The sequence below is a fragment of the Myodes glareolus genome, chromosome 12, assembly GCF_982192425.1.
Source record: "Myodes glareolus chromosome 12, mMyoGla1.1, whole genome shotgun sequence".
Taxonomy (NCBI): domain Eukaryota; kingdom Metazoa; phylum Chordata; class Mammalia; order Rodentia; family Cricetidae; genus Myodes; species Myodes glareolus.
This window is the reverse complement of record NC_142037.1, coordinates 50281122-50308245: the sequence shown is the minus strand read 5'-3', so window position 1 is coordinate 50308245 and position 27124 is coordinate 50281122. Positions and strand designations below refer to the sequence as shown.

General features: G+C 36.8%; 1 pseudogene; it reads left to right on the top strand.

Annotated features, from left to right (window-relative positions):
* Positions 1-1508: 1508 nt before the first annotated feature.
* LOC146892188 (large ribosomal subunit protein uL30 pseudogene) overlaps positions 1509-27124 on the top strand; it is a 44727-nt pseudogene continuing 19111 nt past the window's right edge.

The following is a 27124-nucleotide window of genomic DNA, read 5'->3' as shown; positions in this document are numbered from 1 at the left end:
AAAAAATAAAGAAAAGAATCAACCTCCTCATGGAAGCTATAGTGTGACACAGTGAGTCACACAGTAAATCATTTTATCAATGTATCTTTACATGCAGAGGTTCATTGCAAGAAAGTCTTTGGTCTGGTTTGAGTTCTCTGGTTTCTCCTACACTATTGATGCTGGGCCCTCGCTGGGACTCCTCTTGGATAAACAGTTGTTGCTCTGTGTCATGGAGATCCTGCAGCTTTGAGTGTGCACCCTTCATATACTCCAGCAGATCATAAATGGGGTGGATGTCAGGGAAAGCTAATCAAAACCCTGGTTCTGGGCCTGAATAATTGCAGGGTTGGTTAGCCCACCAGCTCTCCCCTGTTCTCAGCACAAGGTGAGCTCTTCAGCATTACCCTGGCAAGTTCACCCTTGCAATAATGGGCAAAAAGCAGGGCCAGTTCTTCTTTCGTGCCCTTAGGGTAGGCCCTTCCACACCTTTGCCATCAGAGCCAGCTCTGTTATTGCCCAGGGGAGGTACACGGGCCACTGTCTTGAGTGCTGTAGCTGGTGAGGGGTAGGTACAGCTCTCCCACCTGCCATAGGCATCCAGGGGCTAGGAGGCAGGCATCTCTCCTCTGCCCACACTACCGTATGGCAGATGAGGGTCAGGGCCAGTTCTCCCATGCTCATGTTCTTGGGCCGGTTCATGAGAGCCAAAGTTACATTTTAAGTTTTAATTAGTAAGCTTTAATTAGTATGTTTTAGAGATCCATGAAGCAAAAATGCCTCTGATCTGCAAACCCCTTGTCCAAGGATAGATAAGTACTGACATGCTGGAAGCTATTGTTTATGGAAGAAAACAAGCTACATGTTTTTCAGTCTCCTAAACAAGTTTGTTTGACCAATCAACATTGGATATGGATGTGCTTGATTGCATGCGGGTGAGAGGTACATAGGCAGGAGATATATCAGGATATATGCTTGCCTTGATTGAACCTGATGGGAAATGCAATAAATTATGGGGTTTCCTTTAAAGGCCTTGCCATCCTTGATTCTGGACCCTTTCCTTAGGGGAACCTGGTTATAGACCTGGCCAAAGCCCATTCACGTGGCCAGAATTTAATTAAAATTTTCTTCAAATTTGGTTTCACAGGCTCACCTGCATCCCAGTCAATAGGGTCAGCTCTACTGTGCTTCCCAGGTGAGGAGCTACAGCTAGCTTGTAAGGGGGAATGTCAACTACTTCCTTTGTTACAGGCAGCAAGGGGCAAGTGTCATCTCTCCCCTGCCCATGGCTCACTATAATAAATGAGTAGTGGGGACAGGTCCCCCATGCTCATAAGCAGCGGGCTCACCCACACCTCTGCCAACAGGGTTGGCTCTACTTGCTTCCCAGGTGAGGTGCAGGACCTGTTCTCTGAACAGCTGCAGTTGGTGAAGGATAGAACCAGTCCTTCCTTGTTTTGTAGGCAGTGATGTGGCAGAGTCAACATTGTACAGCCCTATTCTCTCAGCCTTGGATGGTATCAGAAGCCATGGATATCAACATAGTCTATGACTGCATCATGACCATGAACGCAGACCTTGGCTCTGGCAGTAGCAGCCCAGGTCCAGATATCACAATAGTCCTGGGTAGCAATCAAGCCATCCACATCAGCTCGATTCTCACTGCTTTCACCTCTTCAGACATGGCTCTGTCCACAGGACATGAACCATTCTGTCTGTCTCTTTCTCACACATACCACACCCATGCATCTGCTGAACATACTAATGCCTGTTTCCCTAGCTGCACAAGGCACTGGGTGTGCCTGGGTTTGCGCTTCGGGACCCGTGGCAGACCATCCTGGGTCTCTGTGTGGGTATCATTGTCCAGCTCTTTCTGTCATGGGGCTGGGCAGGACCCTGTTTTGTTCTTTGTTTCTGTCAGTAGGCTAGACCCATGGAAATCATTTTCAGTTTCACTGACCGTTGCATATGGGACGGGGCACACACGAAATTTCTGCCTTTTGACAGGGACCTTTCCTGATTCCCCAGAGGTTCTCTAGATATGCTTCAGTTAATGTGCTAACCCACTGATTCCAAGTGAGGAAAAATGGCCTAGTGTACTGTTTACCTGTGTTAACATTTATATACTTTTAAAATAAGGATGCATTGTAGAAAGGTTTAACACTTTCCCCAGAGTTGATGATTGATAAAATAGTAAATGTAGATCTTTAAGACTCATTTAAATTTGTTAGGATACTTGTACTGTGTGCTTTTCCCTTTCAAACTTTATTTTCATTTAGTGTAAATATAGAGACAACAAAATTGTGCAAATTTAACTGCTATCAGGGATTCGATGTGATTGCGCAATAAAGACCTGCCTCGTAAATGCTTAAGAAGTGGTTTTCTTCAGTTTTGTACTCCAGAAGGAGGAGGGCAGACACTGAGTAGTCTCATTTATGATCACCTCTTCTATTAGATTAGGGGTACTTCAACATAGAATTCTGAAACACTAGGTATTCAGAAAATCTTTAGCTGTAACTGCAGGGATTTCCACTATATCTCATCAAAAATAACAGTGCTTCTACACAAACTCAAGAAAACACTAAGCTCATTTTTGGGACAGTCTGAATTCTGTAATGATTTATTTATAGGTTCCCCTTAATGGCGAATCAATCCCACACCAATTATGTTTTAAGGGGTATTTAGTTTGGGGGGTAAAACTTACATACACCATAAACTGTCAGAAAGGGAGCCTAGTCGCTGGAGCAGGAGCCGGAATCAAGCACCGGAACCAAGAGGCCAGAGTCGAGACTTGTGGATCTTTTTAAAAGAGAAATATACCACGCCCCAGTGGGCTGGTATTTCAGCGGCTATTGGCTGACGGAGCGGAAGGCACTCCCGCAACACCGGGGGCTCGTGCTTCAGCGACTATTGGCTGAAGCAGCGGAAGGTATTCCTGCAGCACCTCCCCCTTTTGTTTAAGTAATAGAGTTCTAAGCCTACTATGAAATTATATACCATAAGTACAAACCTACACAATTATATGCAATAAGTACAAATATCCTATTCTAACTAGCTAAAGTCTTGTATAATAGATAACTTGGCCAAATCATGAGAGGAAAGTAGCTACATTTATTTAGTCTTCAACCCCATAGAAGATCCAAGAAGGGAAATAATGTTACCTGAGTAATTGGGAAGTGCAATCAAAGAACTTCCAAAACATGCAACAAATCACAGAGACAACTGGCTACCTGGGCAATCACCAAAGACCTGTTTGCAGCGTTGAAGTAACCAACTTTGATTAAGGCCTTGAATAACTGACAGATTATTTTTAACAGGCAAGAGATTTTTCAAAACCATCTTACCTTGTCTTGGCAAGATTTAACAGTTATGTTTATCCATTTCCAGATTTTATCCATTTCCGGATTTTAACAGGCAAGAGATTTTTCAAAACCATCTTACCCAGTCTTGGCAAGATTTGACAGTTCTGTTTACCCATTTCCGGATACCGTGTATTTGTCAGTAGTTGAGGTATGGGCAGTTCCTTACCCAGAGGCCAGTTTTGTCAAGAAGACAAGCTCCAAGTGGAGTGTCTTTGGTGCTCAACAATCTCTCGGGAATAGGTCAGTGTTGCCAGGAGTGATTGTGTCTCACTACACAGAACTCTAAGATTAAATTAAATGCCATTTTCTACAGCTCTTCGAAGAGGTTGAAGACTATTTATATATAATCTCTATGTATCTAAAGAACCTTATTGGTCTAACCATAAATATGACAGACATAGATGACTATTGATCTACAATTCTTAACATGTATCTAACTTAAAGACTAAGAGAATAAACAACTGTGCAATAAATGAGGACAATGACCTCCAAATGTAAACAATAAATATCAATACATAAACAATATATGAGTGTCTTAATCAGAGGTAGAAATGGACACTGCAATATGGTATACATATATCAATACAATATATATCAATACATAAAAATGTTTTAAACAGGTAGAAGCATGCATATATACAATATTCAATATATGCCGATGTAATTATCTATAAACAATAACTCACAAATACCATTATTATCTATCAAATTATCCCTTTTTTTCCCCAAATGATCCCTGAACTTAAAAATTCCTTTCAAACTCTCAACCGTATACTAATTATAATCAATCCCTAAATATTGTTCCTAAACCTGAGGACAAACTTTGCTGAGAGAGGGGACATGGTCCTCTAGAATTACTTCCAGCTGTCATGGGGGTGAGGTTCTTTCTAGAGGATCCTGTGAAAGTAAAATGATGGTTAAATTTCAAGATCACTGTCTTTTAAAATTGCAAGCAGTCTCTGAGTATTTTGTGGAGGTCTGGCCAGAATGTTGTTCAAGATGTGCACCATTTCAGCTAACCAAGTTGGAATCATCTGTGCAGCTGATACCCGGAACAGGACTTGTAGTAGCACTATCAGTATCATGATGTCATATCAACCGAGTGGAGTTGTTGTTGTGGGGGTCCCATCTTCTTCCTGAAAACTTCAAATGTCAGTGCAGAAAGAACTCATTGTTCATTGTGGAAAACTTAGACATTAATTATATAGACATATACAAACATATATTCAATGAAAGGTTTGATAGACATATTCAATGAAAAGTATGATAGATATGAAGAAAAGCAAAGATGTTTTCTAAACTCATATTTCTTTCTGTCTCATATCATGGCTCTTGACATAAGACAGAAACTGCAGAAACTCTGGGTTTTTCTCCTAACAACAGGTTTGGAATTAGAGAGGGACTGAGCCAAGAGTCCAACTCCAAAACCAGCTCTATAAATTCAAAAATATGATTTAGTATATTCCAGAACTTCATACTCACAGAATCTATTCAGTTTTCTTGATAATCCATATTGGGTAGTTATTTTTTCATCTGTCAGTATTCAAACATCCAGGGTCCTTTGAATTTTTCAAAGATGAGTGTTTTCCTGTGGAGATAAGAACAGAACCCTGCCCCCATTTTATGCTTTTCTTACCACCTGTATGGTCATCATCATTGTAGATGCTGTCATTTCTCCTTTCCAAGAGGTTTCTTCTCTTCAGATCTAACCTTTATTAATTTTGATGATATCCACAATTTTTCCTCTCCTGTGGAAACAAGAGCAAAACCCCTTCCCCAACGTAGTACATCTCCTGGCTTCCATTGAGTGGTCAGCACATCCTTGATATAAACCGGTTGATTTAGTTCAGCACACTTTTCCATTATCCAATGTCTTTCTGCTGCTGTTGTTCCCTTCTCATTAGCGTTAAGAAAATTCAAGGTTAATAAGGCATTATGCAATCTATTTCTGGGGGCATTTTCCACCCCTTTCTGTTTATTTAACATATCCTTTATAGTTCGATTTGATCTTTCTATGACTGCTTTACCTGTAGGATTGTATGGTATACCTGTAACATGCTTAATATTATAATAAGCAAAAAAACGTTTCATTTTCCTAGATATATAAGCTGGACCATTATCTGTTTTTCTTTGTGCAGGTATACCCATAATGGCCATAACTTCTAATAAATGTGTGATTACTGAATCAGCTTTTTCTGAGCTTAAAGCAGTTGCCCACTGAAAGCCTGAATAAGTGTCAATGGTGTTATGTACATATTTTAATTTTCCAAATTCTGCAAAGTGGAACACATCCATCTGCCAAATTTCATTGCTTTTAATACCCTTTGGATTAGTCCCTGCAGGCAATGGTGTTTGGTTATAAAAAGAGCAAGTAGGGCATTTCTTTACAATCTCCTTAGCTTGTTGCCATGTAATAGAAAACTCTTTTAAGCCTTTGCTATTGACATGATGTTTTTTATGAAATTCAGATGCCTGCAGCACACTACCAATCAATAATTGATCAATATCTGCATTACCTTGTGCTAGAGGACCTGGCACATCCGTATGGGATCGGATACGTGTTATATACATAGGGCAGAGCCTGTTCCTGATCATGTCTTGTACCTGGATAAACAATGAGGTCAGTTCTGTATCATCAGGTATAAATTCAGCAGTTTCAATATGCAAAATAACTCTTTCTGCATATTGTGAGTCAGTAATTATATTAAGAGGTTCTTTAAAATCCCTAAGCACCATAAGGATGGCATATAATTCTGCCTTCTGGACAGAATCATAAGGACTTTGTTCCACTTTACTCAATTCTTCTGATTTGTAACCTGCTTTCCCTGATTTATTAGCATCGGTATAAAATGTATGGGCTCCGGTTATTGGAGCATCATGGACAATTCGAGGAAGGATCCAAGAAGTTCTCTTTATAAAGTTAAGTCTCTTGCTTTTTGGGTAATTGTTATTGATTTCTCCCAAAAAATTAGCACAAGCTCTTTGCCATGGTTCATTGTCTTCCCACAACTTTTTTATCTCATCAGCAGTGAAAGTCATTATAATTTCTGCTGGGTCTATACCTGCTAATTGACAAAGTCTCAATTTTCCATTTATAATCAATTCAGAGACTTTTTCCACATAAGTTTTTAATTTTTTACTTGGTTTGTGTGGTAAAAAGATCCATTCCAAGATAATATCATCTCTTTGCATCAAGATTCCTGTAGGAGAAATTCTGGAAGGCAATATGATGAGAATACAACTAAACTTTGGATTTACCCTGTCCACATGAGCCTCCTGTAATTTTTCCTCAACCATTGTCAGTTCTTTTTCTGCTTCGGCTGTTAATTCTCTGGGACTGTTTAAGTCTTTATCACCATCCAAGGTCTTGTTTAAATGAATAATTAGATCAGGTGTTATCCCAACAGCTGGTCGTAGGCTGGAGATGTCTCCTAATAATCTTTGAAAGTCATTAAGAGTTCATAACCGGTCTCTCCTGATTTGTGCCTTTTGTGTCTTAATTCTTTGTAAACCTATTTTATAACCTAAATAATTAACAGAATCTCCTCTCTGAATTTTTTTAGGAGCAATTTGCAATCCCCATTTAGGTAATACTATGTTTTTTTTTTACGAAATAGATATTTATTTAGGGGTAAACTCATAAATCAGAATCTTCCGCTTGACTGGTTGAATTACACAATCCAAAAGTGCAGCAGGCAGGAACAGAGGAAGGGGAACAAGAAAAAGAGGGGCAAGCAGGTTCAGCTTCCTTGTAAATAGTATAAGGACTGATTGAATGAGAGCTCACCAAGGCCAGGTGGACTGGGACTGAACGAGCATCTGATCAAACCGAATTCTCTGAATGTGGCTGACATGGGGGCTGACTGAGAAGCCATTGACAATGGCACTGGGTCTTGTTTCGTCTGCATGTATTGGCTGTTTGGGATCCTAGTCTGTTTGGATGCTCACGTTCCTAGGCCTGGAGGGAGGGGGGAGGAACTTGAACTTCCCACAGGGCAGGAAACCCTGACTGCTCTTTGGACTGGAGAGGGAAGAGGAGGGGTGGGAGGAGAGGGAGTGGGGGGAATGGGAAGGTATGAGGAGGAGGGGAGGACGTGGAAATATTTATAAACAAACAAATAAAAAAATAAAAAATTTAAAAAAAGATATAAAAATAAATGAACATATTTAATTAATAAAATAAAGATCATCCATGATGATCAAGTTGTCTTTATTTCAGAGATTTAGGAATGATTCTATATACATAAATCAATCAATAAATTCCTTGATTATTTCGAAAGGCACAGACAAAACCTTTGATAAAATCATACCTGCCTTCATGATAAAATTCATGAAAGTGACAGTGCAAGCATATTTCCAATAAAGAATCTATATAGCAAACCTATAGTCAATATGGTAAATTGCTGCTAGGTAATACTATTTTTACTTCTTCAAACAGCCTTTCTAAGGTGTCTTTGTTTTGATCAGATATCAGGATATCATCCATATAGTGGTATATAATGGACTTAGGTAATTGTTTTCGTATAATTTTCAATGGTTGGCTTACAAGATATTGGCACAGGGTGGGAGAGTTTAACATTCCCTGTGGGAGGACGGTCCACTGGTACCTCCTTGCAGGCTGAGAGTTATTATAAGTAGGCACTGTGAAGGCAAACTTTTCTCTATCTTTTTCTTGTAACGGTATAGTGAAGAAACAATCTTTCAGATCAATAACTATAAGAGGCCATCACTTTGGTAACAAGGAGGGCAGAGGAATTCCAGATTGCAGAGGGCCCATAGGTTGAATAACCTTGTTGATAGCTCTAAGATCTGTCACCATTCTCCATTTACCAGATTTTTTTTCTTAACAACAAGAATCAGTGAAAGGAATTGAGGTTTCTCCAGAACAAATTCTAGGGGAAGGACTTTACTCTGATCCTCAGGAACAAGCTCTTTATGATGAAAACATTTTATCCATATGCGCTACAGCAACTCTAAGGGCCTGGGACAGGGTTTAAGACTCAGATCAGAGAGTAGAATCATATATCAGGGTCAAACAGGGTCAAAGAGAACCCTTTAGTGACTTTTTGCAAAGACTAACTAAGGCTGTACAAATAGGGATACCTGATCCAGAAGCAAGAAATATATTAATTGAGTCTTTGGATTGTGAGAATGCCAATGTAGAATGCAAAAGGATCCTGGGGCCTTTAAAGATCATATCAGCGCCTTTGGAAGAATAGGTTTTGCATACAATGAATGTTGATACATTTGATTATGTCAATGAAACATGGGTGCAAGAAGCATTTTCCAAACGTAAAAGGAGACATCAGATTACAAAATGCTTTCATTGTGGCAAAATGGGACACATGAAAAGGGGCTGCAGACAATGGAATTCCAGGAATAATGTCTCTTCTAGGAATAACAGGAATAGGAGGACTCAGCCTTCAGGTTTATGTAGATGTGGAAAGGGCAGGCACTGGATGAAAGAGTGTATGTCAACAAGAGATAAACAGGGCAACCCGTTGCCATCGGGAAACTCAATGGGGGCCTCTCGAAGGCCGCCATGGCAAATGTGGTCCAGTCATTTCCGATCACTGCAGAGAACATGCCTCTTCAGGAAAATTAGAATGTCCCATGCCTGCTGTTAAAAGCAATAACGGCCTGAAGGATGAGTTCAATGTGTTGAATGAATCAAGAAATCTAAGAGGAAAAAGTAAACGTATATTCTGGCAGACTTTTATAAATAAACAAAGACCACAGCTAAGAGTGTGTGTAAATGGCAAATTTATTACAGGCTTACTGGACACAGGTGCAGATGTAAGTATCATTACTCCAGAATCTTGGCATCCGCATTGGCCTCTTCAGGAGGTAGATATTCAGTTTTTAGGAATTGGAACCCTATCTCGAGTAAGACAAAGCACGAGATGGGTCAATTGTATAGGTCCAGATGGACAAATAGAAAAACTAAGGCCATATGTAGCCAATATTGCAGTGAATTTATGGGACCGTGACCTATTGCAGCAATGGAATACCCAAATTAACATTCCTGCTGTTTCCAGAGCCTATATTTCTGAGGACAATATTACAAGATATTACAGATGGCAGAAACCAGCCATTAGAGCTATACAAGAACACAACACAATTGATGGCCCTTCAGAGGTACCAACAGCCATGCTTCTACAGTGGTTGACTGAGAAACCAATATGGACTAAACAGTAGCCTTTAGCTGAGGAAAAGTTACAGGCTTTAGAACAGCTGGTACAAGAGCAATTAGATGCTGGACATATAGAAAAATCTACCAGCCCTTTGAACTCTAAAGGTCCGTTCTCGAGGACAGCTGACGTTAATTGATTCCAATCTTGAGGGGTAGCCCTGCTGCTCAGAGCCCAGGATTTTAACATCTCCCTAACAAAGGATGAATGTAGTCCATAATTCACAAGTGCTTGTTTAAATTCTTTCAGATCATTCATACTTATAGACTCCCATGTATGTTCTTTAATGACCTTAGGGTTTTTGGAGCCTGTTATTTTTTTCTGATGTTATTACTGGAAAGGCAGGTATAACTCTATGTAGACTGAGAGTTATTTGAGGTGAATGTTGCCTTTTTACCTTTTGCTCCTGTTCATCAGAGTCTATTATTTCCTCAATCTTATTAAATCTGCTCACCATTGACTTCTGTAAGTCCTGAATCTCCTGACAGTATTATGCTCCCAAGCCTTCATTAACGATTCTAAGGCATGGAGCTTGTCCATCAGAGACACCATTTCCTCCTTGGACACAATCGCCTTCATTGATAATTCTATTGCGTGGAGCTTGTCCGTTAGAGATACCATATCCTCCTCGGACATAATCCTCATGGCATGTACTGTGCCTTCTTTTATGGAAATCCTGTCAATTAATCTATCATACCCTTTTGATAAATTCCAATTTTCACATTCAATGGTTATAATCCTCTCAGCTAATGTTTCAGCACTTACAGTCATGGACTGGAGGTTATGAGTCATTTTGGTTGTCCCCTCCTCCAGAGCAGTGAAGCTCCCTTCTAATGAAGCAATATCAGACTGTACCTTTTTGATATTTTGGTCAGCCGACTGAGTCATATCAGACAAAGATCTAGTCTCCTCCTTGAGAACTCCAAACTCTGATCTAGTCTCCTCCTTGAAAACTCCAAACTCTTTTTTGAGGAGGTTGGTGTCAGTCTGAATTGTCCTTAAGGTTTTAATCTCTGTCATCAGCATTGTGGATTCAGTCTGTAAGGACTGTATCATCCTTATAAAATAGCCAAACACCAGAAAAGCGACAGATCCCAGGAATAACCAAGTAAGAGGAATATCAGAGACATCCATCAAAATATCCTCCATAGCGCAATTAAAAAAAACCATTGAACTTTTAGATAGTAATATTTTCTGACATTGTCAATCAAAAGAAATTGTACTTGTATGTATGTATGTATTTATATATTTATTTTCAACTGAAAAGAAAAATCTTACCTGTAATGACCGTTGCCTGCCAGTAGGTGGTGGGGGCGCACCTGAATCCATGTGGCAATGGCGTCAATTCAGGAAGCAAGCTCTAAAATATATACACTCAAATCCAGAGGTTAAATTCACAGATCGTGTGCTCCGGCGCAGTTCGAGCGCAGGACTCAGCCAGGCGGCGGGGAAGACAGTGCCGGATAGGGGTAACGGAAGCCAAAAAGTTCCCTCCCTGATCCGCCCGAGGTTGGGGCCAGTCAGGAGCCAGTAGCGGTGTGCGACTCTGGTTGCTTGGCCCATGCAAAGAGAGGGGAAAAAATCATACGTTCGGGCGCCAGATAATGGCGAATCAATCCCACACCAATTATGTTTTAAGGGGGTATTTATTTTGGGGGGTAAAACTTACATACACCATAAACCGTCAGAAGGGGAGCCTCGTCGCTGGAGCAGGAGCCTTAACCAAGAGGCCTGAGCCGAGACTTGTGGCTCCTTTTTTTTTTTTTTGCGGCTCCTTTTAAAAGAGAAATAGACCACGCCCCAGTGGGCTGGTATTTCAGTGGCTATTGGCTGACGGAGCAGAAGGTGTTCCCGCAGCATCCTCTCTTCTTTCTATGCATGAAAAGGTCAACATAGATGAGAGCCCCATGAGTTCGCATTGACACATTTTGTAGTTTATGCAATTATAAATTTTTTTATAAATTATAAATACAAAATTATAAATTATAAATTTATAAATATAAATTATAAATTAAAAAATATTTTAATGCATTATAAAGAACCATTTGGATCTAATATGGTTTGCTCTATCTATCATGAGATTTCACTTATTTCAGGAAAAATTCAATGAAATAGTTTACTGAGTAAACTAAATTTTATAATGAAACTTGTTTAAAAAGACAATTTGAAAAATATTATATTTAAATAAATTTAATTTGGAAAATGTCAGCTTACAAGTTATCTCTATCAATAAAATCAAGCCACAGAATTATGATCTTAAGTTTTAAAAGAAAAATTCTTCATACATTTTTTTTCTAAGTCAATTTATGGCCAAATCTTTGTGCTATATTTTATAATATGCTTACTGAAAACATTTCTCTTCTAATTTAATTATTAAATGTTTACAAGTGCCAGTGCTAATTGTTTACTTGAAGGAAGCTATTTCATGAACATTATATAGTGCTTTGGAGGCTTGTAGCATATATTATTATGAAACTCATTTTTCCAATCCTCAAAAATAATGTTTAACAGACCCTAAGTGAAGGTTGTTTAGAGTAAGATTAATCAAATTCAAAGTACTAATGGGAATGCATCCTTTATCTACAGAGAGAAGAATTGCTGCCAATTGGTAACACAGCTGCCTCAGAGAGACGCTTAAGTGCTGGGTGAGGCCCTCTATAACGTTGCCCCGTAATCCTTCCCTCAAATCTAGTCTTTGCCGTAACCTTAGATGTTTCTTCCTTGACATTACACAGTTTGCAGCTTGCAGTTTAACAATTTCCCAACTTTTATTTAAAAAGCATTTATTCCTTTATTGTCTGCCATTATTGAGACCTAGATTCATGTTTTAGATTCTTGTAACAGTTTCTTGATAAATTTTCATCCCAGCCTTCCCCCTCATTATTCCTGAATCCAACATCAGAGAAATATTTCTAAATAACTGCTTTTTGCATTCTTTTCTCTGTGTAAAAAGGTTTTTTTTGAGGGGGGGGATTTCCTTGTGGGATAAATTACAAATTCCTGTTCCTGCCATGGAATTTCCACTACCCTCTGACTGTGTTTGCTCATTCAGCTAATATTTATCGAGGGTTCACTGTGTTTAGCTTTTGCACCGTGATACTCCAATATCTTGACATGTTCCCTTTCATTTGGAGACTTATAAATATACTTAAGGAAAGTTAAGTAGCTTAGGTATCTGTTTAAGATTTTTAAAAAGGTAATGTGTCTGCGTATGTGCTATATATCAGTAATGTATTTGAAAAAACTGTGTATTGAATGGTAAAACACTAATCAAATATAAAACAAGTCTTGCATTATATGACACATATATGTATTATATATGTTTTATGAAAAAATATTAAAAATAGAGATATAACCGTAGCAAAAAGAAATATAAAAATTTCCAAAATAAGTAAAATATTTTTGTGTGATAATTTTGAGATATATAGATGGATACAAATATGTCAGATTCATTAGCTATTATTTTTTATGTTAAAGAAAGTAGAATTAATTGTTCGAGTCTTATTACTATGGGCATTGTTGTATGTAGACTCTATGAAGCATGATTCCTACTTCTGGGTATATTTGAGTTGATCTTACCTTCTCATCTCCTGAAAATGTTTGTATTCCATGACAGAGTTATGAATAACGTATATTCATGTTAATGAGATGAGCCCCTTTGGATCTGTTTGCTTTCCTCAGATCCCTACTCTTTCCACCTGTAAAGACATCTCTGAAAGCTTCCTGCTTCCCATATCATAGGTGTCATGTTTTGAAAGTCTAAGAAATCAACTCTATGTGCTGTTTTTGAATGAACTGTGGATTTGGTTGTTTGTGTGTTTGTTTGTTCAATACCCTTATCATTCTGATGTGTTCAGTAAAACTATGTATTGAATTTTTAAAAAAGTCCTGTATTGGTTGCTATATTATCATCTTATTATAATGATATTATCTGAAATTTATTAGATAGTATCTGAAATACTATTTCAGATAATAAGATATTACTTATCTTATTATCTGAAAATACAATTAGTTCCATCTGCCTTAACCCTCCTGGATCTATAGGTCTTTGATTTGGAGCTAGCTTGTTTGCTTCTTGGTTTTCTCATGTATCAAGAAGCTATAAAATTTTGAGAAAGGAACCTGTCTTAGCTTTATTCATTTCTTTTCCCATATGGTAATATCTGGCGATTCATATCTTCTTACTAAGTGAAAGCCAAGCTAATAGATGAATGAACAAACACAATGATCCCGTATTAGTGGACGTGTTATTCCACGCTATTGTAAGTGTTGCAGTGATGTGAGTTGGGAGAAACTGGAGCATATTTTAGCCAGGCATGGGATTTTCTATGCAGATCCCAGAATGAGATAACTTCTCCCTCTCTATACAATCTTTTGTTCTACCAAATATTTTCTCAGGATGATTGCCTTGCAACTCTTCTTTTTCAATATGATCACCTATAATATAGCTCCTGTATTGCATATTCCAAATCAAACTGTAAAGCATATGTTTTTCATTGCTGTTCTTCTGTAGTCTGTGTGTTTTCCATGATCTTATTTACTTTTGGGAGGGTTTGGTATTCTAGGGACTTTGGTATATTCAGGTTTTATGTTTTCCTTAAAAATGGTTACAGTAATCTAATCAAATTCTTTGTAGTGTTCCACAGACCTGCAGATAAAACTCAAAATCTTTATTATTGTTAATCTAGTAACAAGATAAATGTAAGACTTGCCATTCATTTCTCCCATGGTCCATGTGACATATGACTTTCTTGTCACATAGACCATTTCCCATGTCATAAGCATATAGACATGTTTTTAAACTGTATTTTATGTTCCAAAGTTTTGCTTTCATTTAAGTTCACTTAAACTGCCTCCTGGATTCCTAATTCACATCATCTCTTTCCATTCTTCTGCTCATTGTGCCTTCTAAAGGCACCATTTTTGAAAATTTGTACAAACCATGACACAATTTACATTATATTTCAGTTAAAAGGACATTGATTTTCTTTTTTTTTTTAAAAAAAAAAGTTACCTTGTCCAGATTTAATATGAGTACTTTACTCTTATCTTATTGTGTCTTCTTTGTCATTTTGGCTGTTGGTTCTTGGAGGCCTGCTTTTCTGAAGAGAAAACAGAGGGTGAGCAGATTTGGAGGAACAGTGGGATTAAGATTGCAAGGAGGAGGAAAGGGAGACTAAACTGTGTTTGGGATGTGTTGTATGAGAGAAGAATCTATTTTCAACAATAAAAATGTATTCAATAATTTTTTAGTTTTTTTTATTTATTTGTGTGTATGTGAAAGCATATATGCCGTGTTGGATTTTTTCAGTTCCAGAGTTATAGGCACTTATGGGCTGCCTATTATGCATTCTAAAAACTGAACTACGGTTCTTGTATTAGTTGTCGTGTATATGGCTGTGATTAAACACTATGACCAAAAGCACTGTAGGAAGGAAGAGGTTGATTTCAGCTTACATGTCCCAGTCACAGTCCACAATAACAGAAATTTAGGGAAGCCAGTCAGGGCAGGAATCTTGAAGCAGGAAAGGTGGCCATGGTGGAACACTGCTTACTAGTTTGCTCCTTGTTGCTTACTCAGACTCGCTTATTCATATTTCTTTATATATTTATTTACTTTTTCAAGACAGGGCTTCTCTCTGTAGCTTTGGAGCCTGTCCTAGAACGAGCTCTGTAGATCAGGTTGCCTCAGACTCCAGAGATGCTCCTGCTTCTGTGCTGGGATTAATGGTGTGCACCACCACTGCTTTCTTATACCACCCTGGATGAACTTCCCCCGGGTGTCACAGCTCTCGGTGAGTTGGGCCCTCCAATATCAATAATCATTTTTTTTTAAATTCCTTACAGTCTTCTCTACAGTTTATCTTACAAAGGAACTTTCTTAAATAATATTCCCTCTTCCCAGATATGTCTTTGTTTGAAATGACAAACTGAGACAGCATCCTCTGTATGAGCAGGAAAGTATTAATTGCTGAGCCGTCTCATCAGCCCAAGGCTCTATGCTTAGATTTTCTGTTGTTTCCGTTAGAATCTTTAAAAAATGTATATGACTATGTTGGAATAATTGAATTTTCTTGAAGTTCATGTTCAAGATTAATCAGAAATCTTAAATGTGGGCAATATTAGAACAATCTAAACTACTAATTAAAACTGACTTAATCAAAATATATACATATACCTTACTTTCAGTGGGCAATAATCATGAATTTAAGTTTATCTCATTATGTAAAAAAATCAAGGAAACTAAAATATGCAAATATTTACATTTTTTGAATGACCCAAATAGCTATTAGTGTGTATCAAAAAACCTAGGTCCTAATTTTAATCTATTTTTAAAGTAATTTTCTGAGGAATTCTCAGATACCTTTTTAATTATCTGTTATAATTATGGAAATTTATTACTTTATAATATGTTACTTATTCTATAATGTGAATTGTAAAGACAGAATTAATGTTCTTTCAAGTAGCATAATTCCTTGTTATATAATACATTTCTTGATAGTTTTTAATATCGCCAATTTATTAAAAGCATCTTAATTAACAGAAACATTAAAATATCTAAAATATGATAATTTTGAAATATGTCATACTTGAATGATCTCTTACATAAGTATTTAATTCTACAATAGTAATTGTCAATTCCAATTGTCAGTAGAAATTTAATGCATTTATAATAATCCAAAAGATTAATCACATGCAAATATTCTCTGCTTTATAGAATGACCCATAAAATAAATATCTGTTCACAATATACACTTCTGAATCATTTAATGAAGAGTTTGAAGGTGCAGATAAAAGCTTCAGTAATATCAAGCAATGATTCACAGAAACCAGTTTATAGAAGCTTATGCTATTAATAGAAGTCAAAAGAAATTTCATTTACAGTGTATTTTGTATTTCAACTTCTGCTACAGCATTCTGATAATCACAATTATATTACTTTTCTATTTCCTCAAGAAGAGAAAAATGAAGGCATTTTCAACATTTCCATCACTGACCTAGATTGCTGGCCTTATTGAAGAGGGTAAATATTTTGACTGTGTTGACTAGAACCCTCACAATTTTAAATGAAGATAAAGGCATTTCATGCCCAAATTCAATGCAGCTTGCCTGTTCCATCCTAAAAATAAAAAAAGCAAACCAGCAAACAAACCTTCACTTTTGATGGTTTCAATACAGTTAATTAAAGCACAATTTTAAACACTATTGTCTAGAAAAATTTTGTTCTGTAAGACTCAATAAGTTTCATTATTGTACTTACCTACAAGTTTATATCTCATGTGTAATAAAATGTAACCTCAAAATCAATCTTACTGAGGTTACAAAGATAATATAGAATTGCACACATATTTGAATGAAAATGACATGTAAATTTGCCTGATAAGCATTATTTTGAGTGGGTGAGGGAATAGAGCAAACTGAATTTGCTCTAATTTTGTCTGATCTTTGGCAGATAAACAAAACCTAAATGTATACAGATATCTCTCTTTGCTGAGCAATTCCACTGCAGCCTATAATTGCATGGCTATTAGTGATAAATTCTGATTTACAGCTTAATTGGCCAGAAGTGAATATAGCCTCAAGGTCATTGTAATAAAGATAGCAGGAAGTTTAGGGAGGCACATAAGTTAAGCAAAAGCCTGTGTGGTGAGTGTGTGGAGAGTTGTTTAAAATATAGAATACAAGACGGGCCCATATTGTGTGGTGCTGACTCCATACATGCAATACAAAAGGTCAGTCTGAAGTGCTCACAGAGGCCCTACAATAAAATATTTTATATTTAACAACACTGCTCTCTTGCTTTTTTCCTACAGGGGAAATGAATACTTATATGATGCCGAAAGGGATTAAAAATGGACCAATTAAAGTCTCCGGGAAAGTTAAGCCTTCGAAGAAATGCAGCAGAAAATTGAGGAAAATAGAAGGGAGAATTTCAAAAACGATACTTGCATACCCAGCATCGCTTTGGGGGCAGCCAGTTATTTCTTCATTAAGCAAGGGAAGGCTCAGTGTGTGTGTGGGTTGACTCTGAGGATGGTAGCAGAGGCATTGATGGGAACATTCACAGAGGATCTTACATGTTCCTATATTCAAATGTTGAGTGAAATCTACAAAAGACATCTCTGTTTTTATATGAAAACAGAGAAAAAGGACAGTGTTTTTATTGATCCATAAAGAAGTGACTCTCCATTGATTACAAGATGATGGGAATTTGGGGTATGATTTGTAAAAGCGAAAAACATAAAAAATTATATGAGAGTAAACATCTAAACATCTAGCTCGTCCCTAGAGACAGGAATAAAGTGAGAGGGTGTAAACATTTTCAACTGCTTATAGTTGAGAAATATCCATAAAGCTAATAAAATTTCCACTATTAATAGCTTTGCTGCCACCCGGAATTCTAGTTTATTTGACTCACTAATAGGAAGGAGGTATAGTTAAAACTTCTTGAAAACAATACCATCATCATTTACTAAATCAAAGGCTCTGAAGTAACCATTTTCATTTGTTTTATATAATTTTCATCCTTACCAAGAGTGACAGGAAAAAGAAAGCAATGTCCTAAATAGAGATAAAACTTGGGGTAACCAAGTGAACACCAAGAGCACATTTTAATAAAGTGGATATTGGCCAGAATTTCTGATAGACAGCCTCTGGGGAACGAGATGGTCCCTCTAAACACATACACAGACTTCAATAGACTTCAGAAAAAGTGACACAGGAAAAGAGGGGAATATATATGTGTGTGTGTGTGTGTGTGTGTGTGTGTGTGTGTGTGTGTGTGTGTGTGTATTTCAGATAAACTATCTGGAAAGCAGGTTTTGGATACTTTCATGATTTGGATTGGTTTGCTATGTGAATAGAATTTTCTCCCTTGAGATTCTAGAAAGTCTATGGTATTAGGAATTTATAAGAGATTATTCTTAGATTTGTGTTTTTCCCTTCTGATGCTCTTTTTCTTCATAAGCACTAGCTGTTAGGGACTCAAGAGAGCCACAAAATCCCATTGCAAGTAAATTGAGATGCAGGCGAGGGTCTGTTGCAGACAAATACATGCAAGACACACATGCAACCAAAGGCAGTTACCTCTACACTGATGTCATTGGAGCTAGAAACCTAAATCCTGTTATTATTTTGGGCAGCGGGGATGATTTCATACGTCTCTATTATTATCTAACATCATAATTTTCGATAAAAAACCAACCCAGAATGTAAACTCTTAGGAAATAGAGGTAAACCATATCAAGGGAAAGGAGGAAGATGGACATGTCAGTCTCCTAAGAAATCTTTCAGAAAAGCAGTTATGAATAAATAGCCCTGTTAAATACAGAAACTATAGTAGATCAAGCATATTATGTGAACTCCTTCGATAATAAGCTGATTCGTGTCAGACATATGGAAGGTTTGCACTGCCAGCCTGACTCAGAGAAGGGAATAGATGATGATCATAACCACGGAGTTTCAAAATAGATCCCATTTCTTGACACCCATATGGATTTCCATACCATTTTCCTTTCCCAGTAATGAAAGAGAGGCTCATATGCTGAGTGAACTCCTAATAGTTGAATTTGAATGGAGGTCCTATAATACACCAGCTGTATGACATTGAGACTAGAATATAATCTCTCTGAGACTTACTTCCATGGACTTTATTATATCTAAGCACTTAGAGTATTTTGAGATCTTTTATTATTCAAAGATTCCGTGAGCTAAAAAAAAGTTCTCTTCATTTTCAATGAGCACAGCTACCCTTCTTCCTTAACGACCTAAGCAGTCCTGTTTTCAGGAGGCGGTGGTTATGGTGGTAAGCATGCAATCTTCTCTTGAGAATATTACATCTGACCTCCCAGAAAAATTGGATCCTCAAAGTGGCAGTACTGGGAAGTACTGGAGCGTCTTCGGTCATAGAGAGCAGTTTCCTCTGAAGGAATCAAGGTAGAATTTTCAAAAGAACTTGTAAACAATCAAGAAAAGTGCATCCCCTCCCCCGATATGACCATTTTCCAGGAAAGAAATCTTTTCACTCTTGTTGTGAGTCCACACTACTGCGTGAATGTTGAGTGATTTAGTCTAATCACGTAAAAGGAGGGAGAACAGAGCTTCTACAGTTGGAAGCTAGACACTAAAAATGGGGGCATAGAATTAATGCTAATGCTTTAAAGTGGTTGGTAAGATACAACCCAGTAGAAAGATTAGGTTACACCTTAAAGAGGACATCGAGTAAGGGTTGTTTTGCGGGTTTCAGTTATTCTTACAGGAAATAACAGAAATACAGATGTTTGACTGCTGTTAGTCTCCAAACTCCAAGAAGCTAAGCTTCTATTTTTCTTTCATTTGCTATCACAGCACTCATTAAACAATGGACTAAGCACACAGCAGTGAAGGATGAAATGGTCTGTTCTGGACATCTCAGAGGTTTTTATGGAAACTGGCCTTTATTGGAATAGAGGCTTTCCACAGCCTGTACCTCACTCTTCTGTCCATTTGGTAATGCAGAGCTTGCCACAGTGGATGGGAGGCAAGAAAAGCAGCTCCACTTTGCTTCTGTGATAGTTTGTGACTCTATCAACATTACAGAGCTCATGCTTTTCATGGTGATGTCTCAAAGGTTCTCACAAAAGACAGAAAGGATTAAAAAGAGAGGCTTCCCAGATATCTCAGCCAATTAGATCACTTGCTACCAAGTCTGACTACCTGAATTTGAAACCAGGTATTCATATAATGGTACAAGAGAAGCAACTCTTATACATTGTCCTTGGATCTCCACAAGCATTTCGTGGCATGCATCTACTTAGTTGCATAAGCAAACAAATTCTTAAATCAAAAATTAAGAAATAATAATTTAAAAAATGATATCGTGGGCAGCCAGATATCTCAGAAAGTAAAGGCACTTGTCATGCAGGTCTGGTAATCTGAATTTGATACTCAGAATCTATGTGAATCTTTCTTCCAACATCACATAGACTGTGTCTTCTGAATGCCACATACTCCCCTGCTGTGGGATTCGCACCTCCTCCAACATCATATACACTTACTTGTGAATACATATACATTACCTGAAATCAGAAAGTAAGAGCAAAAGAAAAAAATAGTGAGAAAGAATGAGGATAGAGCAAGAAAGAAAAAGAAAAAAAATGTGCTGATATGAACTAATTTCTATAAGACCTTGATAAAAAAAAGTAAGTTGTATGATCATGATCTCTATTACTAACAGCAAAGCTAACAGAATGTCATGCCAAGGAATTCATATGTAATGGAAACCTAATCATGAAGCGAGCAATTTCCATTTAGGTTTTTAAAAGATGTCTGAGTTTGCAACGGTGAGGGAATTGTTGCTTGTCTTTAACAGTAATTCCTAACAAGTTCCTAGGTCAATCTTGGTAAGCATTTTTATTGAGCTCTAGAGGAATTATCATGGTCTGTGAACGTACTAATTTATTCTTGAGATGTGTTTAAAGTACATTAATTTTAAAAGGTTGGAAATTTAAAAGTTGGTTTTAATTTCTCAAAGAAATTTTGTCTGGGAAGTAAAGTTGAGGATAGGGAGCAGAGTCGTGTTTTTAGTATTCAAAGTTGCCAAGCTCTTTATTTACTGCCCCCCAAAATCTTCATGGCATTGCTCAAAAAGATGCTTATTTGTCTTCCTTAAAAGAATGTGGCTACTCAGGGCTAGAGAAATTAGTCTGTGGCTAGGAGTCATTATTTGGGTCCATTTGCAACATGGTGGCTCACAAGCATTCATAATTCCAGATCCATGAGATACAACATCCTATTCTGATTTCCCGGGGTTTCTGCATGCATATTGTGCATATAAATACACTCAATCATACACACTTTCCTAAAATAAAGAAATAAAAGGATGGAAATGTTTCTCACACAATAAAGTGCTATCTCAGATTTGCCCTTTTGCTTTTTTTTTTTTGTAAATTACAAACTATTTTTGGTGGCCAATTCAACACCACCTGAAATTTCATCAATTCAAACACAATAAAATAAATCAAAACATTGTTATCAAAAGGAATGTTATTCTATTTGGCATTGACAAGCATAAACATTTAGTTAATGCAATCCAGAAAATGAGAAATTTTAATTTTTCTTTTATAAAAGTATATATTAAATTATGGCTTACATTGTAACATTTTATATATGTGTACTATTTGGGAAACTTTTGATTTTAAACATGCAATCAACAATATGCAGGTATTTTCTGAATGTATAAAGAGAAACCTGATCCATCCCCACATTAATTTCTTGCAGTTGTTTGCATTTATCTCTTTCCTTAGGTTGCAAATTACTCTCTGTGATTCAGTTCTGCATAAAATTTGGTGCATAAATTTGTGCATATTCAATATCCCCTTAGGACAGAGTTCAGAACTCTATTCCCCAAACTCTGGATGTATAACACTGGTTACATATGAGGGAGTTATATAAAGTCAATTTTTAGATACATTCAATTTTGTGTATATGTATGTGTGCTTGACTCTATGTATAAGCACAATGTATGGCCTGGCACTTACAGAAGACATCATAAGCCTAAAACTGGAGTTGCAGACTGTTGTGAACCACCATGTAGATCCTAGAAACTGAAGCCAGGAACTCTGCAAGAGAAGTAATAAGTACTCTTCATTGCAGAGGCAGCTCTCCGTTCCCACAAAAGGGATGTAGATGATGCTTCATCTGTACTTTTACTTAAGATTGACAAAGGAACAGAGCTAAATAAATGGCTTAACTTGATTAATTCATGAAACTTGTGTTTTGTCTTAGGTGCTGAAATACACATTTTCTCTGTTTTACCTGAACTTTACATCATGCTTTAGAAGATAGGTTAAAAATCTTGTGTGCTTGTTCTTAGCCACTGGGTTGTTTTTGTTGCCTTACTTGTTTTCTATATATACTAATTATCTGCATAATTGAATGATAGAGTCTAAATACCCAAAATGAATCTTGAATTTGTTATGTAGTCTTTTGTTGTACCACCAAAGTGCTGATGTTTATGTCACCTTCCACAGCTGCCACTGGGTTCTATTGTTCCATCATCTTATTCCTCTTTTCAAATCTAATCACTACAGATTCTATAATTATTTAAATAATAACAACCCATGATTCTTGTTCCAAACCTTGTCTTTTATATCAGCATAAATGTAAATATTTAAGAGCCAATTAAGAATTACAGTTACAATATTTATATCTACTTTATCTTTTATCATAACTAAGAAAAATTATAACTATAAATTCTTCAACATCATCAAAGATTCCAGAAGGATATATTATTCCCTAAGTAAACAGGAAGTGTATTGTAAGCAACTTTCAAAACTCTAGAATTGACAGAGACATCTCACTGCCTGGTCAGTCACCCAAAGTTCTTCTGTACCATTGGGGCATCCATCTTCAGCCTACAGGTCCATAGATTCTGGCAGACTTTTCCACCAAGCAAGAAATTTCAAAGACAGTTGCGCCTATATTGGCAGTTTGTCAGTCACTTTCTTCTGTGTCTTGCAGAATGTCTAGCAGAATCTTTCATGAAGGGGGAAATCTGAATGGCAGTCTTACCTTTAGCAAGTTCAGCAGTCATTTCTCTGTGGGTCCTGCATGTACAGTTCATCAAGCAGAACAGGCAAGAGCAGTTTCTTACCCAAATAGCAAGCAAACTCCATAAGTAGCCTCTTTGATACCCATCTTCCTCTTGAAGTAATTGGTGCTGCCAGGAGCAGATGTGTCTCATTGTCAAGAAAATTCTTAAGTTAAATGCCATATTCTAAAGGTCTCTGAAAGATTTAAAGAATACATATCTATCTGAAATACATCTCTATACATCTGGAAAATCTAAATAACAAGACTACACACTTGACTATTATAGGCTACTGGTGATAGGAATTCTTACAGCACCTCCCCTTTTTTTAAAAATAAGGAAGTTCTAAGCCTAATACAAAGCTGTATGAAATACGAACAGATATCAGGTATAAAAATTAGAATTAAAACCAGCATAAGCAATATCAAGCAAGAAACATGACAAACGTTTCAATAATTATCCTATCCTAATGAATTTAAGTCTTGTATATAGATAACTTGGCCAAGTCATGAGAGGAAAGTAACTACAATTTTCAAGTCTTCAACCCCAATGAAGACCCGAGAAGTAATAATATTACTTGAGCAAGCAGGAAGTGAAATTAAGCAACTTCCAAAAATGTGCAACAAATGACAGAGACAACTGGCTACCTCGGCAATCACTCAAAATATCATTTGCAATGTTGGAGCAACCAGCTTTGGCTAAGGCCTAGAGTAACAGACAGATCATTTTCAAGGCAGGAATATTTTCAAAACTGTCTAGCCCTGTCTTGGCAAGATTTGACAGTCTATTTTCTTGTATCATGCTTGTCCGGTCCCAATATCACGCATTTTGTCAGTGATCTATGCATTGGCAGTTCCTTGCCCAAAGGTTAGTTTTGCCAAGAAGTAATCAAGTTCCAAGTGGAGTGTCTTCGGTGCTCAACTTTCTCTCGGGAATAGATCGGTGCTGTCAGGAGCAATCGTGTTCACTTTGCTTCAACAAAACCCTAAGTTATTTAAATGCCATATTCTACATCTCTTTGAATTGATTGAAGATTACCTATCTATGCAGAATGCAATCTCTATGTATCTAAAGAACCTGATTAGTGTAAATATAAGTATGACAAACATGGATGACTTTTGACCTATTATTCTTAATACCTATATAACTTAAAGACTAAGACTGTATATTAGAATATTAAACAATCTTTAAGCAACTGTGCAAAAATGAGGACAATGATTTCAAAACATAAGCAGTGTACAAGTATAAGTGTACAAGTATAAGAAGTAGAAATGTACATTTGCAATATGATAAATATATCCTAAATTTGTATCAATATACAAAATGTTTCAAGCAGAGATAGACGTATGCATGCATACAATATGACAAAATAACTTTGCCTAGGTATACAAATATTATGGATAAAAATAGAAACATATTCAATATAATTTAAGCTTGTATCAATATACAAGAATCTATACCAATGTAAATTACCTATAAATAATAGCTCACAAGTATTCACTATGTTGCTCACTATTATTATTAGTGTGAGTAAGCTCACACTAAGGGTTGGGGTACTTGCTGGGCTGTGGACTGGTTAGGCATTTAAGCCATTCCACCCAGTAGGTGGAGAGTCTGGCCCCATGCTGGGCACCAAATGAAGAGGGACACTTAAAACAAATACCACGCTAACTCAGAATTGAGTATAATAGATGGTTATTTATTTAGGGGTAGACTCACAGATCACAATCCTCTGCTAGAATGAGGAACATAAACCAAATCCTACAGTCAGAAAAAGAGACCAGATGTGTACTTTACAACAGCATAAATAGTATAAGATGCCACACCCAAGTGGGCAGGTAACTTAAAGGCTACTGGTGGTAGGAATTCCTGCAGCAGATACCATTAAAGTATATATGTTCCTTTACCTTAGCAGTCCATAAAATGAAATGTCTCTCTGTACATAGCTCCTTCATAGTCAAAAAATTCAAAGAAAAGATAATACTATACATAATCTAGACAATTTTCCATCTTTACATGGTTTATTTTTCTTTACTCCTTTTAATCTATGACTGTTTGTACTCTGTCTCTTTAAGGACTTTGCTTTAGTTTTTATAAACCATTTATTTCCTTTAAGACTCTGTATTTCTTCTCTCTTCCAAGTCTATGCACATTTATCCAACACTGTGACCCACAGAGGTCTTTTATATCTGAATCTGTCCTATTGTGTATCTGTAATTCTTTACTGTATAGGAGCATTTCTTGAAATGCTAAGCGTTTCTCAAAAACTTGAGCTGCACTATTGCTAGGGGAAATATGGCACTACCTGTGTGACTCACTAGCCCAGCATGGTGGAGCTGCTCCTTGCCTCCAAGAACCATGTACAATGACCCATCTCTAGGCACACAGCTGGTCCATGCAGTCCATATTACCAGCAAGCAAGTCGTACCATGTTGCTCACAAACCCCATTCAAATGCTTGTCCTCCTGAAAGAGCCAAAGTTTGTGCTGACAGCACAGCCCAGAAAGCCAGCATTTCAAAACAGTCATGGCTTTTTTTTTCTACTACTGCTGAATCAGGAAAACCTTTCTTAAGAAAGCTATAGCTCACAGCCAGCAAGCAAAGTCATTTGGGGGGAAAAAATGTGGCTACCCTTTCTTTTTAGTGTCTAGAATTCCTTTTCATGCCCTCTCAGGTTTTACATGGATTTAGTACACCACGTTGGCCCCAATTTGTAGTAAGGAGGCCGTTAGTTTGTTCCCGGCTGCTTAACCCTGAAATAATCACACAGAAACTGTATTAATGAAATCACTACTTGGAACATTAGCTCTAGCTTCTTATTTGCTAACTCTTACATATTACTATAACCCATTTCTATTATTCTGTGTGTAGCCATCTGGCTGTGGCTTATCAGCTATACTTTTGGTATCTGTCTCTGGCAGGGCTACACAACTTCTCCCTTACTTCACCTCCTTTCCTCTCAGAATTCAATTTAGTTTTCCTTACCTAGCTCTGTTCCCCTAGAGCTCTGCTATATGTCCAAAGCAGTACCTTTATTAACCAATGATATTTACAGCATACAGAGGGGAGTCCCACATCAATCATTCTTTTAATCAATTCTTTAAAAATGAAATAAAAATAGATAAAATGATTAAATAAATTTTAATTATTAAATAACTAGTAAGCAAAATGCACACTTTACATATTTCCTAAAATCCCCTCCTGTGTCACTAGGGTAATACACCCACAGTTTTAGAAACACCATTCTTTAAAATGCTTTCTATAATAAGCTGTGGGAAGTATGAGTCAATGTAGACAGAGAAGGGCTAAGTTTTTGCAGCAGATGTAAAAGCAATTTGAATCTCAGTAAATACTCAAAATTATTCCTTGAGGTGTTCACATGTTAACATTTGTAAGTATTTCTGTTCTTCTATCATTTTAATTTCTATATGTCATTTATGTAATTGGATGAAATTTATAAACATATAGTACTAAGAGATATATAAAACCTTTACTGATAAGATTGAAAGTGAAAATTTAAGGGCTTTATGTTCAAAGCTTAGTTCTGTTTCTTTACTTACTTTATCCTTACCTTTGTGGCTTTAGCTTCAATCAGGAAAACATGGTGAATATGTTGTGTCTATTGACTTTAAAATTCCATAGTCCCGGTTCACAGAGTTACTCAGTAAAAAGGTATGAGCATAACTAAGCAATAACTTATTAAACTTTATTTCATAATTATTTTATAAAGTAAAAAGAAAGGTAAAAACAATGATTCAGACTTTTTTAACTTTGAAGTTCATATATATCAGTAATCAGAAACATTTTAACATGCAATTGAATATAAATATGACTAGACCTGAACTTGTTTGGCAAAAATCCTAATCTGAACTGGCATGAGGCTACTTATATCCTCTATTCTACTTAGTACATATATATCCACATATGACATATAACTATTTTCCTATAATATACTGTCCCATGTCTCTCTGGATAGGTTATATCTGTGTTTACCAACACAGAATCTAATAATTATAATTTTG